The following is a 14503-nucleotide window of genomic DNA, read 5'->3' as shown; positions in this document are numbered from 1 at the left end:
AGTTACATATATTTAATAAATATTTACTTGTTATATTACTATTTAGGAAGATCACATATATATAAATGCTTTCAAATTATTTGTTAGGATTAATCCAATTACTCAGATCTCTCCAATACTTAAACTTTTTGCCTATACTTACCCATAGGGTACATTGATAATTGTTATTTTCTTGAAGAAATTGACTTTAAGGCTTCCTTTTTTTTTTTTTTTTAAGATTTTAACTTACTTGAAGTCAAAAAACATACTTCATTCTTTGTATCTCTACAACATCTACTCAAAACAGAGCTTTCACTAATGGCCAATGAAGAATACTAACATATTTTCTTTTTATCAGTTTACTGTCATGGAAAAATTAAATTGGAAAGATTGTTTCAGATGTTTTGTAGTTAAAAATCTCTAAGTAATTTTCTCAAATTATCTTTATTTTGTCTAATTCTGAGCCCGAAATACCTGTGAAGGTGTAAAGTTCATTATCGTTTGTCAAATAATTTGGAAAAGAAGCCAGGTCTTAATTATTCAGTCATACTAACAGTTTAGCATGAAAAAAAGTGTAGAAAAGTTTTAGAACCCTCAATCTGGAAAAATGCAGGCACAGTTCACCTGTGGTCATGCATCACCTGTGCTGGTAAGAAGACACTCACTTGAGCGCCACAAAATTCAGTCATTCAAGCAATTGAGAGGTTTAATCCAGGACAGAAACAATATGCTAAAACGGCAGCTCTTTAGAGCTGGAAATGCTTTTTTTTTTTTTTTAACATCTTTATTGAGGTATAATTGCTTTACATCGTTGTGTTAGTTGCTACTGTATAACAAAGTGAATCAGCTATACTTATACATATATCCCCATATCTCCTCCCTCTAGTGTCTCCCTCCGTCCTCCCTATCCCACCACTCTAGGTGGTCACAAAGCACAGAGCTGATCTCCCTGTGCTATGTGGCTGCTTCCCACTAGCTCTCTATTTTATGAAATTGATTTATTTGTAGTGAGGTGGATGGACCTAGAGTCTGTCATACAGAGTGAAGTAAGTCAGAAAGGGAAAAACAAATACTGTATGCTAACACATATATATGGAATCTTAAAAAAAAAACAAACTGGTTCTGAAGAACCTAGGGGCAGGACAGGAATAAAGACACAGACATAGAGAATGGACTTGAGGATACAGGGAGGGGGAAGGGTAAACTGGGACGAAGTGAGAGAGTGGAAATGCTTTTAAGCAGACTCAGCTTAGCAAAGGAACCAAGAAACCCAGAATCCCAGAATTAACTATTTTATACATTTGCTTGAACAAGTGTTCTAATCACTTTGCATTTTTGTTTTCTTAGATATAAAAGTGAAATTATTGTCAGTTCTTGTTCTCAAATGCAAATATAAAATTATATATGTTTAATATTACTTGTTATTTTATTAATATTTCAAAAATTATATAATACAGTTTATGATTTAGTCATAAACACATTAAAGGCTAATAGAAGAACTAGTAACCACATATTCTTAATTCAACACTCAGCATTTCTTTAAATGAATATGAATATTTGCATGTTATAGTTAGAACCTTAATCCTAGTAGGGAATTCATTTATGAAATTTAATATTCATTGAGAAATTGTTCTATTATTATGAAAATAATGCTAATGATGGTGAAGTAATGATTATGATGTTAAGGAAAAAGAGGAGGAGAATAAAAGAAGCTTCAGGATTTTTGTTGTACAGAGTTATCAAAAATAGTAAACAAAAATAATTACCCTCTAGTAGAAAAATAAACGTGTTTTTTATGGTTATCAATGGGGCTTATTTTGAGAATTCCTTACAATTTTTAGATGAGTAATTATATGCTATCTTTAGCAAGCTGTTATAAAAGAAAGGTTTTACAATGTTTACTAAGGTTGAACATTCATGTAGCTCATGAACACTAATTTAACTTCTGTGCATATGCTTTAGAGAAAATTTGTACAAATACCCCAGAAGATGCAGACTGGATTATTTATATTAATGTTTACAATAGCAGAGATTAGGAACAATCTAGATTTCAGAATTGTACTATATTCATACAATAAATTATTATACAAAATTGAGCAAGGAACTATACAAAACATACCAGTGAAACTCATGAACACATGTTTGCACAAATACAGCAGGTTGTAGACATTTACTTTCAGGATGAGGCCCTATAAAACATACAGAACATGTGATAGTGTACTATACATTATTTAAGGACACATTTATATATACAGTAAAATTATGATGCATGGAAATAAACAGTAAATGAAGCATGATCACTAACATATACTGTACTATACCTGAGAGTATAGTACAAAGTAAATAGTGGTTTAGAATTTGCATAATGGAATACTTTTAAGCTAGATAATAAGCAATGGTTATTCCTAACTTTTTGCATGGCATCTTATTGTTTTTAAAAATATTCTAAAAATAATCACAAATATCATGTCTGTAATTCTGGATTCTATAAAGCACCTATTAAAACTAAGCTAAAGCTATTTGACTTCACAGGTGTCAGACATGACTTCTTCAGATATTTTCCACTTCTGCTACTTCAGCATTGTCATTGCTTCACCAATGAATAATAGCCCATGGGAAAAGATTCTCATCAATAAAGAAGCCCAAAGAACAGCCATTTCTCTAACACAGAAACCCCAAATGCCACTATTTAGCTCTTCCAGATTGACCATATTTCAGGACAGACAGCAGCAGTACTTATCATTTGTGGCTAAAAGGTTGGTTGAAGTGGTTCTCCTGCACAGGAAAGAAGAAATGATTTAAGAATTGATCGATGCATCACATAAAACACCATCAGTGACCGACTATATAACTGCCAATTGTCAGTGATTAACAAATTTATTGAGAAAAGTTTCCCTGGATAAGAGAAAGAAAACAATAACTTCTGAACCTACAAACATAGAGTCACGGACACTTACAGGGAAACAAAGATGTTGTCAATGATCTTTTTTTTTTTTGCGGTACATGGGCCTCTCACTGTTGTGGCCTCTTCCGTTGCGGAGCACAGGCTCCGGACGCGCAGGCTCAGCGGCCATGGCTCACGGGCCAAGCCGCTCCGCGGCATGTGGGATCTTCCCGGACCGGGGCACGAACCCATGTCCCCTGCATCGGCAGGCGGACTCTCAACCACTGCGCCACCAGGGAAGCCCTCTGTCAATGATCTTTTATAGGGGCACTGGACCACAGAAAATCTTCTTTTTCAAAATTGGTACTGTTTGCTGTCAGTGACCAGTACATATATACCTGAAACCTATTGTATTACTTAGAGTTGAGTGAATCAATGTTTTGTAATATTTTATTCATAGAATCTAAAAAACAGAATATAGGTTTTTAAGAAAGATGACAACATGTTCATGTGAAAAATTGCTAAAAAGCATATTCATTATGCCATGGGAACTCAGAAAATTTAGGAAGACTTTATAGTGGTAGTGATACTTAAAGATATTTAAAGGTAAAAGACAGGGAAATGAGCTAGGCAGAAGACATGAGATATGTGGGAAAAACAACATGGAGAAATGCTATGTTAGTTGATGTGGCATAGAAGATGTAGAAGTAGTAAGTGCTTCTTTTGGAAGATTAGTTTAGTTCTTATCAGAAGGACTTTGATGCTGTGCAAAGTAATCCCACCTATCCTGTAGACAATGTAAACAATTAATAAAACACAACCCTGATTAATTAGAGTTGGGAGACTAGAAGGGAGAGCTCTCATGCCCTATGATGATAGCCAAATCCAACAGGAAGGAGAAAGACTTTCTATTCTTTCCTGATTAGAGCTCAGCCAATGAGAGACTGTCATACATCAGCCAATGAAAAGCTATGGTCTCTTTGTCTACTATAGCTCTCCCAACTTCCTTTTCCCCTCTATAAAAGAGTTCTTCTCTCCATTTTTGCAGGGAATTTGCATGCAGCTCACCGTGGATGCAGACCCTGAATTGCAATTGTTTGCTGATCCTGAATCAACCCATTCATGACTCAAGCTGAGTAAACACACTTTGGAGTGGAAAACATGTAAGTAAAATTACATTTTTACACCTCTGCTACAACTAAGGCATTTTTATAGCAGATCTTTTTTCACAATTTTTATTTGTATTTGGCTTTTATTAGACTATATTATTCCAACTTTTCCTTTTAGCTGTCTATATATACTCAAGTTCAATCAATCATCAAGTTTTGTCGATATTGATTTTGAGAATCAGTGTCCTTCTCTTCATACTCACTTGCTTCAACCATCTTGCTTAAGTCAGCTTATGCTAATTATTGCAATAGCCTCCTAAGTGAATTTATCAGAAACTAGGGACTCCCAACTTTTAATCCATGATTTCTCTACCTCTGAACTATTGACACTTTGAATGGATGATTTCTTGTGGTTGTGGGTGTCTGTCCTGTTCATTGTAGGATATTCAGTAGTAACCCTGGCATCTACACATGAGATGTAAGTAATGCCTCCACTCTTGCCAGTTCTGACAATCAACAGTGTCCCTAGACATTGCCACATGCTTCCTGGGGAGCAGCATTGCGCCCATTGAAAAATATTGTTCTAATCCACTATCCACACTGCAACTGGGAAAATCTTTAAGAACTTAGAGTTGGTTATGTCTTTTCCTAAAGTTTTCCTTAATTTTTCAATTAAATTTCCAAATCTGTGACCCTGAAATAAAAAGCTTTTCATGACTTTGCCCTTGAGTATCTCTTTAGTCATACTTCTCTTAATGGTATATCCTACATTCCACTAGTGTCTTGCTGCAAAGCAATCTGCTTATAGCTCCCTAATATCCTTTTCACTTCTTTTCTCAGTGGCTTTTTTTTTTTCTTGCTGCTCCCTCTGCTTGAAACTTGTTTACCTGCAACCCATTTTAAGTGAATAAATTCTTCTAAGCCTTTGAAATTGAGCCTGCACATCACTTTCTCTTGATAGACTTCTCTTGTACTTCAGGCCCAGTTAGGTACTTTCTAGTTGTCCTGAAGAATTTTGCGCTATGATAAGCATACGTTTTGTTAACTTGATTTATCTCTGAAATTTATTAAGCTCTCTCAGGATAGGAAAACAATGTCACTGTTTTTCTTCCTAGATGTTGGAGATGGCCCTCAAAAAGACCTGAGTGCCAGTTGACCTGCAAACTGGATCCAGGCAATTGGAGACTCCTTACCTCATCCCCTCTCCTTAGATAGTGAATACCATTTGCCTTCCCTGCTCCCAGAAACTGCTCTAAGGATACAACCTTGAGATAGAAATGTTATGTTGAGACTGTCTGGACATGGTACGTGACTGAATTCAGTTAAGGCTTCTATATATATTTTTTAAGACTGGCAGGCGGGTGTGGAAATCTACTCTCTGACAGCCACGCAAAAGAAGCCTTGTAAGTTTTCTTGTTTCCTGTCAACTACCAATCTGGATTGGTCTGCCTCTTCCTTCAGTCTCTCTCTGTCCTCTGCGTAAGGGGATTGGTTTCAGATTATACTTGGGCGGTTCCTAAGCAGGTTGCAAAGCAACACCACATTCAGCAGAATTCAATAAAGTCAGCCAGATATAATACAATATATTTTGGAACCATTCAGCTTAATATCATAAAACTAAAGTCAGCAAAAAACTAAAGCATAACTAACACAGTTACTTATTTTACTTATTAAAATTTAGGTTAAGATTTTATTTTCTTATAAATGATCTTATGAGTCATTCATAAGATCATTAATCATTTTAAAAATTGCAGTAAGATATATAAAGGGAAAAGAGACATACAGAAAGAGAGGGAAAGGGAGAAAAGAGAACCTGAGACAGAATAATTAGGTAACAGAGATATAATTACTGCAATTCTACATTCAATATGAATTAAAACCCAGAACCCTTGAATTCCAATAAGACCTCATGATTCAAGGACCATTCCATACTGAATACTCATTCTCTCTGAATTTACCCCTCATTTATTGCTGTTTATTTCACTTAATTAGCAGCAGGCTTATATTGAGTTGTATTGTTTTATATTAAAGTTATGCAATCTCCCCTACCCCAGCCCCCAATTTGTAAGCCCTTCAAGAGCATGTTCTGTCAGAGACCTTTTGTTTATCCCCAACTAACCAAAATAAACATTTGATAATGGAAGTAATATGTGTATAATTTTTTATTTTTATTTACATTAGAAAGGAAAATAAAAGGGCTAGGATTTTTCCATTAAAATTAATCTGAAAAGGTAAGAATCTTTTTCAAAGTAACAATCTAAATAATTTCTTTTGAGATAATTTCACTTCATGGAAATAATATTTTTTTCCATGTAAGGAAAAAAATTCACGATACTCTACTTTTAGTGTTTTACTGTTTTTAATTTCTCCAGAGACTTTAGTAAACCATAAAAATTAAATATGAAAGTACTTTACTGACATGATTTAAAATGGCCAGTTTTGAAAAATTTATATTTTAGTAGGATAAAATATTATTTTATAAGTATTCCTATCTTAAAAATTACTGGGAATATTTTAATAAACTCATAAAAATAAAAGCCTATTAAAAGATTATATTTAGCTAATACAATAAATAATATATTTTATTTAACAATTGCTTGTTTCATAATGTTATTTAAATGTAATTATAACCATTAGTATTTTTAGTTTATAAACGAATCTGAGTTTTTAATCAGTCAAAATTATTACATGTATATTATCACTCAAAAGAAACCTCTGTATATGCATATTGCAAGTAAAAAAAATGTGTCATGAAAAATAGTATCCTCTTCAAGATACTGTTTTTAATATTTATAATAAAACTTATGAACACAGATTTCTCAGTATTAGCATTTTCCCTCCCTAATGATGACTATATTGACAGTTTTTGTTATGTCCTTCCAGATTTTGTGTGTATTTGTATGTATTTGACTACACATACAAATGTGTAGTGATAAGCTAAAAAAATGGCCCCTGGAGATATCAGGTCCAAATCTCTGGAACATGTAAATGTTACTTTTTTGGAAGAAAGACTCTTTGCAGATGTTATTAAATCAAGGATCTTCAGCTGGGGAAATTATCCTGAATTATCCAGGCAGGCCCTAAGTGCAATCATATGTGTTCTTATGAGAGAGAGGAAGAGAGAGATTTGACACAAGGAGGGGAAAAAGCAACTGGAAGTTGAGCAGAAATAGATTTGAAGATGCTGGTTTTGGGTTTTTGAGATTGCAGTGATGGGGCCACAAGCCAAGGAATGCCAGCCCCCAGAGGTTCGAAGTTGCAAGGAATGGATTCACCTCTAGAGTCTCTGAAGGGAATGTATACCTGCTGACACCTTGATTTGGCCCCAGTGATACTTACTTTGTACTTTGACTTCCAGAATTGTAAAGAATAAATTTCTGTTGTTTTAAGCCACCAAGCTTGTGATAATCTGTTATAACAGCCACATGATACTAATACACTATTGCTAGGATCTAAAATTTGATTTAAAAATAAATTATCAATATATTGTGTGGGCATATTTTATTCAATATGATAGAGTTCTTTCTCATTATTATTGAGAAATATAAAAAAGTGCTTTGATGGTCACATTTCTACACATTTTTTATATGGGGTGTAATATATTCATTGATAGTTTCTTAAACATAAAATGACTTGACATATAAGCCTTCTTTATTATTTGATGGAGTCTGTCTAATTGCTAACTAAAACTATGGTATGAATCTACATTTCCAACAGAAATACCAATTTCTTCATATCGTGGACAAAAATGGGCATAATAAGTTTTAAAAATAAATAACTCTACATCTTTTTATTATAATGTGGATTTTGAAATTAATATAGGATTCCTTATATGAACTTATTAGTAATTTGTATAAGTTTATCAAAATATCATCAATAAGAGTAGAAAATAGAATATCCCTCCTGATAGTGAAATAACTGTATTATAAGTCATATTTACTGAGATATCATTAAAATATAAATATTTATCAATTTTTAGTTTACAAATTGATGTGTTTTGGCTGATATATACATACAATCCTGTAACTACCATGACAATCATAATATAGATAATTTCTATTACCCCACAGAACTCCCTTTTATCCTTCCTAGTCAACAACCCTCTCCATTCCTCAATACAATTAGGGGGTACATTTTTTAAGTATTAAAATTTTGAAACACAGACTCACATAAACATTATTATATATGTGTGTATAATATAACACATATATAATAAACTTTATAAAGACACCTATATAAATAAAATCAGGTATTTAAATTAAAAAATATTAAAACCTGGCTATTGTACTTTAAGATAATTTAAATTGAAAAGACATAAACTACCCCATGGTGCTTATAAAGCAACTGAAAATTTTTTTTAGATTTTTGTCCTGTAGCTGGAGTAAATTAAAGAGAAAGAATTCACCTTTTTTTTCTTTCAGAATTCACAAATGTATATAAGGTATAAGAAACAATTTTATCTGAGACTTGAACTTTGTGTTTTACATTAGGACATTATGGATTTTAAAGGCTTTATTGTATAATGTCTATGGCACATATACAAGTGTGATTATAGATAGGAACAAGCTTTAAGGACAATTGCAATAAAATATTGATAGCAATAGAGCAAAGTTTCCTAGTAATGCTCAAAGCTAAAGACTAATAGGATCAAGAAGTAATTGACACAGTTTTTCTATCCCAAGTGTCTTAATTTCCAAAATTTGCTTGAGGAAATTTTTGTTTCCTTAATACCTCTTCTACTTTTGTTGGAAAAGATGTCAAATTAACTTTCATTTTTATATATTCTCAAAATTAAGTAATTGCATTTTCTGCCATTATGTTCTTACAAAGTGTACACTTTAATGAAACACCTTGCCAGTCTGAAATACACACATTCTAAATTTTAACCAGAAATACAGTGATCTACATATTTATTTTTTAAATATTATGTAAACTAATTTGCATGGTGTGTATATATATGTATGCATATATTTGTGTTGTAGATATGTAAATTTATATGTATATTGTATATATATGTATAATACATATATACAACTATATACAACACAAATACACATGTATACCTGTGTGTATGCAGGATATGTATATATTACATATACTATATATATATATATATATATGAAACTTACAAATGTATTTCTGTCAAAGAAATTTTAAATAACTGCCTTAATATTTAAATACTTTAACTACAGATGAATCGAAAAGAATTGTGTTTATTTTATTTTTAAAAATTTATTTATTTTTTCTTAACATTTTTATTGGAGTATAATTGTTTTACAATGGTGTGTTAGTTTCTGCATTATAACAAAGTGAATCAGTTACACATATACATATATCCCCATATCTCCTCCCTCTTGTGTCTACCTCCCACCCTCCCTACCCACCTCTCTCTTTAGGTGGTCACAAAGCACCGAGCTAATCTCCCTGTGCTATGCGACTGCTTCCCACTAGCTAGCTATTTTACATTTGGTAGTGTATATATGTCCATATATACACTACCACTCTCTCATTTTGTCCCAGCTTACCCTTCCCCATCCCCGTGTCCTCAAGTCCATTCTCTAGTAGATCTGTGTCTTTATTCCTGTCTGTTCCCTAGGTTCTTCATGACCATTTTTTTTTTCTTTAGATTTCATATATATGTGTTAGCATAAGGTATTATTTTTTCTCTTTCTGATTTACTTCACTCTGTGTGACAGACTTCACTCTGTGTCCATCCACCTCACTACAAATAACTCAATTTTGTTTCTTTTTATGGTTGAGTAATATTCCATTGTATATATGTGCCATATCTTCTTTATCCATTCATCTGATGATGGACACTTAGGTTGCTTCCATGTACTGGCTATTGTAAATAGAGCTGTAATGAACATTTTGGTACATGACTCTTTTTGAATTATGTTTTTCTCAGGGTATATGCCCAGTAGTGGGATTGCTGGGTCATATGATAGTTCTATTTTTAGATTTTTAAGGAACCTCCATGCTGTTCTCCATAGTGGCTGTATCAATTAACATTCCCACCAACAGTGTATGAGGGTTCCCTTTTCTCCACACCCTCTCCAGCATTGATTGTTTGTAGATTTTTTGATGATGGCTACTCTGACCAGTGTGAGATGATATCGCATTGCAGTTTTGATTTGCATTTCTACAAAGATTAATCATGTTGAGCATGCTTTCATTTGTTTGTTGGCAATCTGTATACCTTCTTTGGAGAAATGTCTATTTAAGTCTTCTACCCTTGTTTGTTCTGGGTTGTTTGATTTTTTGATATAGAGCTGTAAGCTGCTTGTAACTTTCAGATATTAATCCTTTGTCAGTTGCTTCATCTGCAAATATTTTCTCCCATCCTGAGGGTTCTCTTTTTGTCTTGTTTATGGTTTCCTTTGTTATGCAAAAACTTTTAAGTTTCATTAGATCCCATTTGTTGATTTTTGTTTTTATTTTCATTTCTCTAAGAGCTGGGTCAAAAAGGATCTTGCTGTGATTTATGTCATAGAGTGTTCTGCCTATTTTTTCCTCTAAGAGTTTGATAGTGTCTGGCCTTACACTGAGGTCTTTAATCCATTTTGAGCTTATTTTTGTGTATGGTGTTAGGGAGTGTTCTAATTTCATTCTTTTACATGTAGCTGTCCAGTTTTCCCAGCACAACTTATTGAAGAGGCTGTCTTTTCTCCATTGTATATTCTTGCCTCCTTTATCAAAGATAAGGTGACCATATGTGCTTGGGTTTATCTCTGGGCTTTCTTTCCTGTTCCATTGATCTGTATTTCTGTTTTTGGGACAGTACCATACTGTCTTGATTCCTGTAGCTTTGTAGTATAGTCTGAAGTCAGGAAGCCTGATTCACCCAGCTCTGTTTTTCTTTCTCAAGATTGCATTGGCTACTTGAGGTCTTTGTGTTTCCATACGAATTGTGAAATTTTTTGTTCTAGTTCTCTGAAAAATGCCAGTGGTAGTTTGACAGGGATTGCATTAAATCTGTAGATTGCTTTGGGTAGTAGAGTCATTTTCACAATGTTGATTCTTCTAATCCAAGAACATGGTATATCTCTCCATCTATTTGTATCATCTTTAATTTCTTTCATTAGTGTCTTATAATTTTCTGCAAACAGGTCTTTTGTCTCCTTAGGTATGTTTATTCTGAGGTATTTTATTCTTTTTGTTGCAATGGTAAATGGGAGTGTTTTCTTAATTTCTCTTTCAGATTTTTCATTACTAGTGTGTAGGAATGCAAGAGATTTCTGTGCGTTAATTTTTATCCTGCTACTTTACCAAATTCATTGATTAGCTCTAGGAGTTTTCTGTTAGCATCTTTAGGATTCTCTATGTATAGTATCATGTCATCTGCAAACAGTGACAGCTTTACTTCTTTTCTGATTTGGATTCCATTTATTTCTTTTTCTTCTCTGATTGCTGTGGCTAAAACTTCCAAAACTATGTTGAATAATAGTGGTGAGAGTGGGCAACCTTGTCTTTTTCCTGATCTTAGTGGAAATGGTTTCAGTTTTTCACCACTGAGGATGATGTTGGCTGTGGGTTTGTCATATATGGCCTTTATTATGTTGAGGTAAGTTCCCTCCATGCCTACTTTCTGGAGGGTTTTTACGGTAAATGGGTGTTGCATTTTGTCGAAAAATTTCTCTGCATCTATTGAGATGATCATATGGTTTTTCTCCTTCTATTTGTTAATATGGTGTATCATGTTGATTTATTTGCATATATTGAAGAAACCTTGCATTCTTGGGATAAACCCTACTTGATCATGGTTTATGATTCTTTTAGTGTGCTGTTGGATTCTGTTTGCTAGTATTCTGTTGAGGATTTTTGCATCTATGCTCATCAGTGATATTGACCTCTAGTTTTCTTTTTTCGTGACATCTTTTTCTGGTTTTGGTGTCAGGGTGATGGTGTTCTCGGAGAATGAGTTTGGGAGTGTTCCTCCTCTCCTTTATTTTGGAAGAGTTTGAGAAGGATAGGTGTTAGCTCTTCTCTAAATGTTTGATAGAATTCACCTGTGAATCCATCTGGTCCTGGGCTTTTGTTTGTTGGAAGATTTTTAATCACAGTTTTAATTTCAGTGCTTGTGATTGGTCTGTTCATATTATCTATTTCTTCCTGGTTCAGGCTTGGAAGGTTGTGCATTTCTAAGAATTTGTCCATTTCCTCCAGGTTATCCATTTTATTGGCATACTGCTTGTATGTTGCTTGTAGTAATCTCTCATGATCCTTTGTATTTCTGCAGTGTCAGCTGTTACTTCTCCTTTTTCATTTCTAATTATATTGATTTGAGTCTTCTCCCTTCTTCTCTTGATGAGTCTGGCTAATGGTTTACCAATTTTGTTTATCTTTTCAAAGAACCAGCTTTCAGATTTATTATCTTTGTTATTGTTTCCTTCATTTCTTTTTCATTTATTTCTGATCTGATCTTCATGATTTCTTTTCTTCGGCTAACTTTAGGGTTGTTTTGTTCTTCTTTCTCTAATTACTATAGGTGTAAGGTTAGGTTGTTTATTTGAGATGTTTCTTAAGGTAGGATTCTATTGCTATAAACTTCCCTCTTAGAACTGCTGTTGCTGCATCTCATAGGTTTCGCGTCGTCGTGTTTTCATTGTCATTTGTTTCTAGGTATTTTTTGATTTCCTCTTTGATTTCCTCAGTGATCTCTTGGATATTAAGTACTGTATTGTTTAGGCTCCATGTGTTTGTATTTTTTACAGATTTTTTTCCTGGAATTGATATCTAGTCTTATAGTGTTGTGGTCTGAAAAGATACTTGATTTCAATTTTCTTAATTTTACCAAGGCTTGATTTGTGACCCAAGATATGATCTATCCTGGAGACTATTCCATGAGCACTTGAGAAAAAAGTGTATTCTGTTGTTTTTGAATGGAATGTACTATAAATAACAATTAAGTCCATCTTATTTAATGTATAATTTAAAGCTTGTGTTTCCTTATTTATTTTCATTTTGGATGATCTGTCCATTGGTGAAAGTGGGGTGTTAAAGTCCCCTACTATGTTTGTGTTACTGTAGATTTCCCCTTTTATGGCTGTTAGTATTTGTCTGATGTATTGAGGTGCTCCTAAGTTGGGTGCATAAATATTTCCAATTGTTATATCTTCTTCTTGGATTGATCCCTTGATCATTATGTAGTGTCCTTCTTTGTCTCTTGTAATAATATTTGTTTTAAAGTCTATTTTGTCTGATATGAGCATTGCTACTCCAGCTTTCTTTTTATTTCCATTTGCATGGAATATATTTTTCCTTCCCCTCACTTTCAGTCTGTATGTCTGCCAGGTCTGAAGTGGCTCTCTTGTAGACAGCATATATTCAGGTCTTGTTTTCGTATCCATTCAGGTAGTCTATGTCTTTCAGTTGGAGTATTTAATCCATTTATATTTAAGGTAATTATCAATATGTATGCTCCTATTACCATTTTCTTAATTGTTTTGGGTTTGTTATTGTAGGTCTTTTCCTTCTGTTGTTTTTTCCTGCCTAGAGAAGATCCTTTAGCATTTGTTGTAAAGCTGCTTTGGTGGTGCTGAATTCTCTCAGCACAAATTTTGCTTGTCTATAAAGGTTTTAATTTCTCTGTCAAATCTGAATGAGATCCTTGCTGGATAGAGTAATCTTGGTTGTAGGTTCTTCCCTTTCATCACTTTAAATATGTCCTGTCCCTCCCTTCTGGCTTGCAGAGTTTCTGCTGAAAGATCAGCTGTTAACCTTATGGGGATTTCCTTGTATGTTATTTATTGGTTTTCCCTCGCTGCTTTTAATATGTTTTCTTTGTATTTAATTTTTGATAGTTTGATTAATATGTGTCTTGGTGTGTTTCTCCTTGGATGTATCCTGTGTGGGACTCTCTGCTCTTCCTGGACTTGATTAACTATTTCCTTTCCCATCTTAGGGAAGTTTTCAACTATAATCTCTTCAAATATTTTCTCAGTTCCTTTCTTTTTCTTTTCTTCCTCTGGGACCCCTATAATTTGAATGTTGTTGTGTTTAATATTGTCCCAGTGGTCTCTGACTGTCCTCAATTCTTTTTCATTCTGTTTTCTTTATTCTGCTCTGTGGTAGTTATTTCCACTATTTTATATTCCAGGTCACTTATCTGTTCTTCTGCCTCCATTATTCTGCTATTGATCCCTTCTAGAGAATTTTTAATTTCATTTATTGTGTTGTTCATCACTTTTTGTTTGCTCTTTAGTTCTTCCAGGTCCTTTTTAAACGTTTCTTGTATTTTCTCCATTCTATTTCCAAGATTTTGGATCATCTTTACTATCATTATTCTGAATTCTTTTTCAGGTAGACTGCCTATTTCCTCTTGATTTTTATTTTAATAACTTTTTCATTTTATTTTCTTTTATTTATAAATAAATAAAATAAAACTTATAGATAAGGGAACTTATAGATAGCAATTTTGTTGAAATTTTTCTTACTTTTTTCCCCTGTAAGAAATGAAGTTAAACAAGATGATGACTTCTCAATAACAAAATCTTATCCATTTGTTTTAAAAGACATTCCCAGAGGCCAA

The sequence above is a fragment of the Stenella coeruleoalba genome, assembly GCF_951394435.1.
Source record: "Stenella coeruleoalba genome assembly, chromosome: 3".
Classification (NCBI taxonomy): domain Eukaryota; kingdom Metazoa; phylum Chordata; class Mammalia; order Artiodactyla; family Delphinidae; genus Stenella; species Stenella coeruleoalba.
This window is presented reverse-complemented; position numbering follows the sequence as displayed.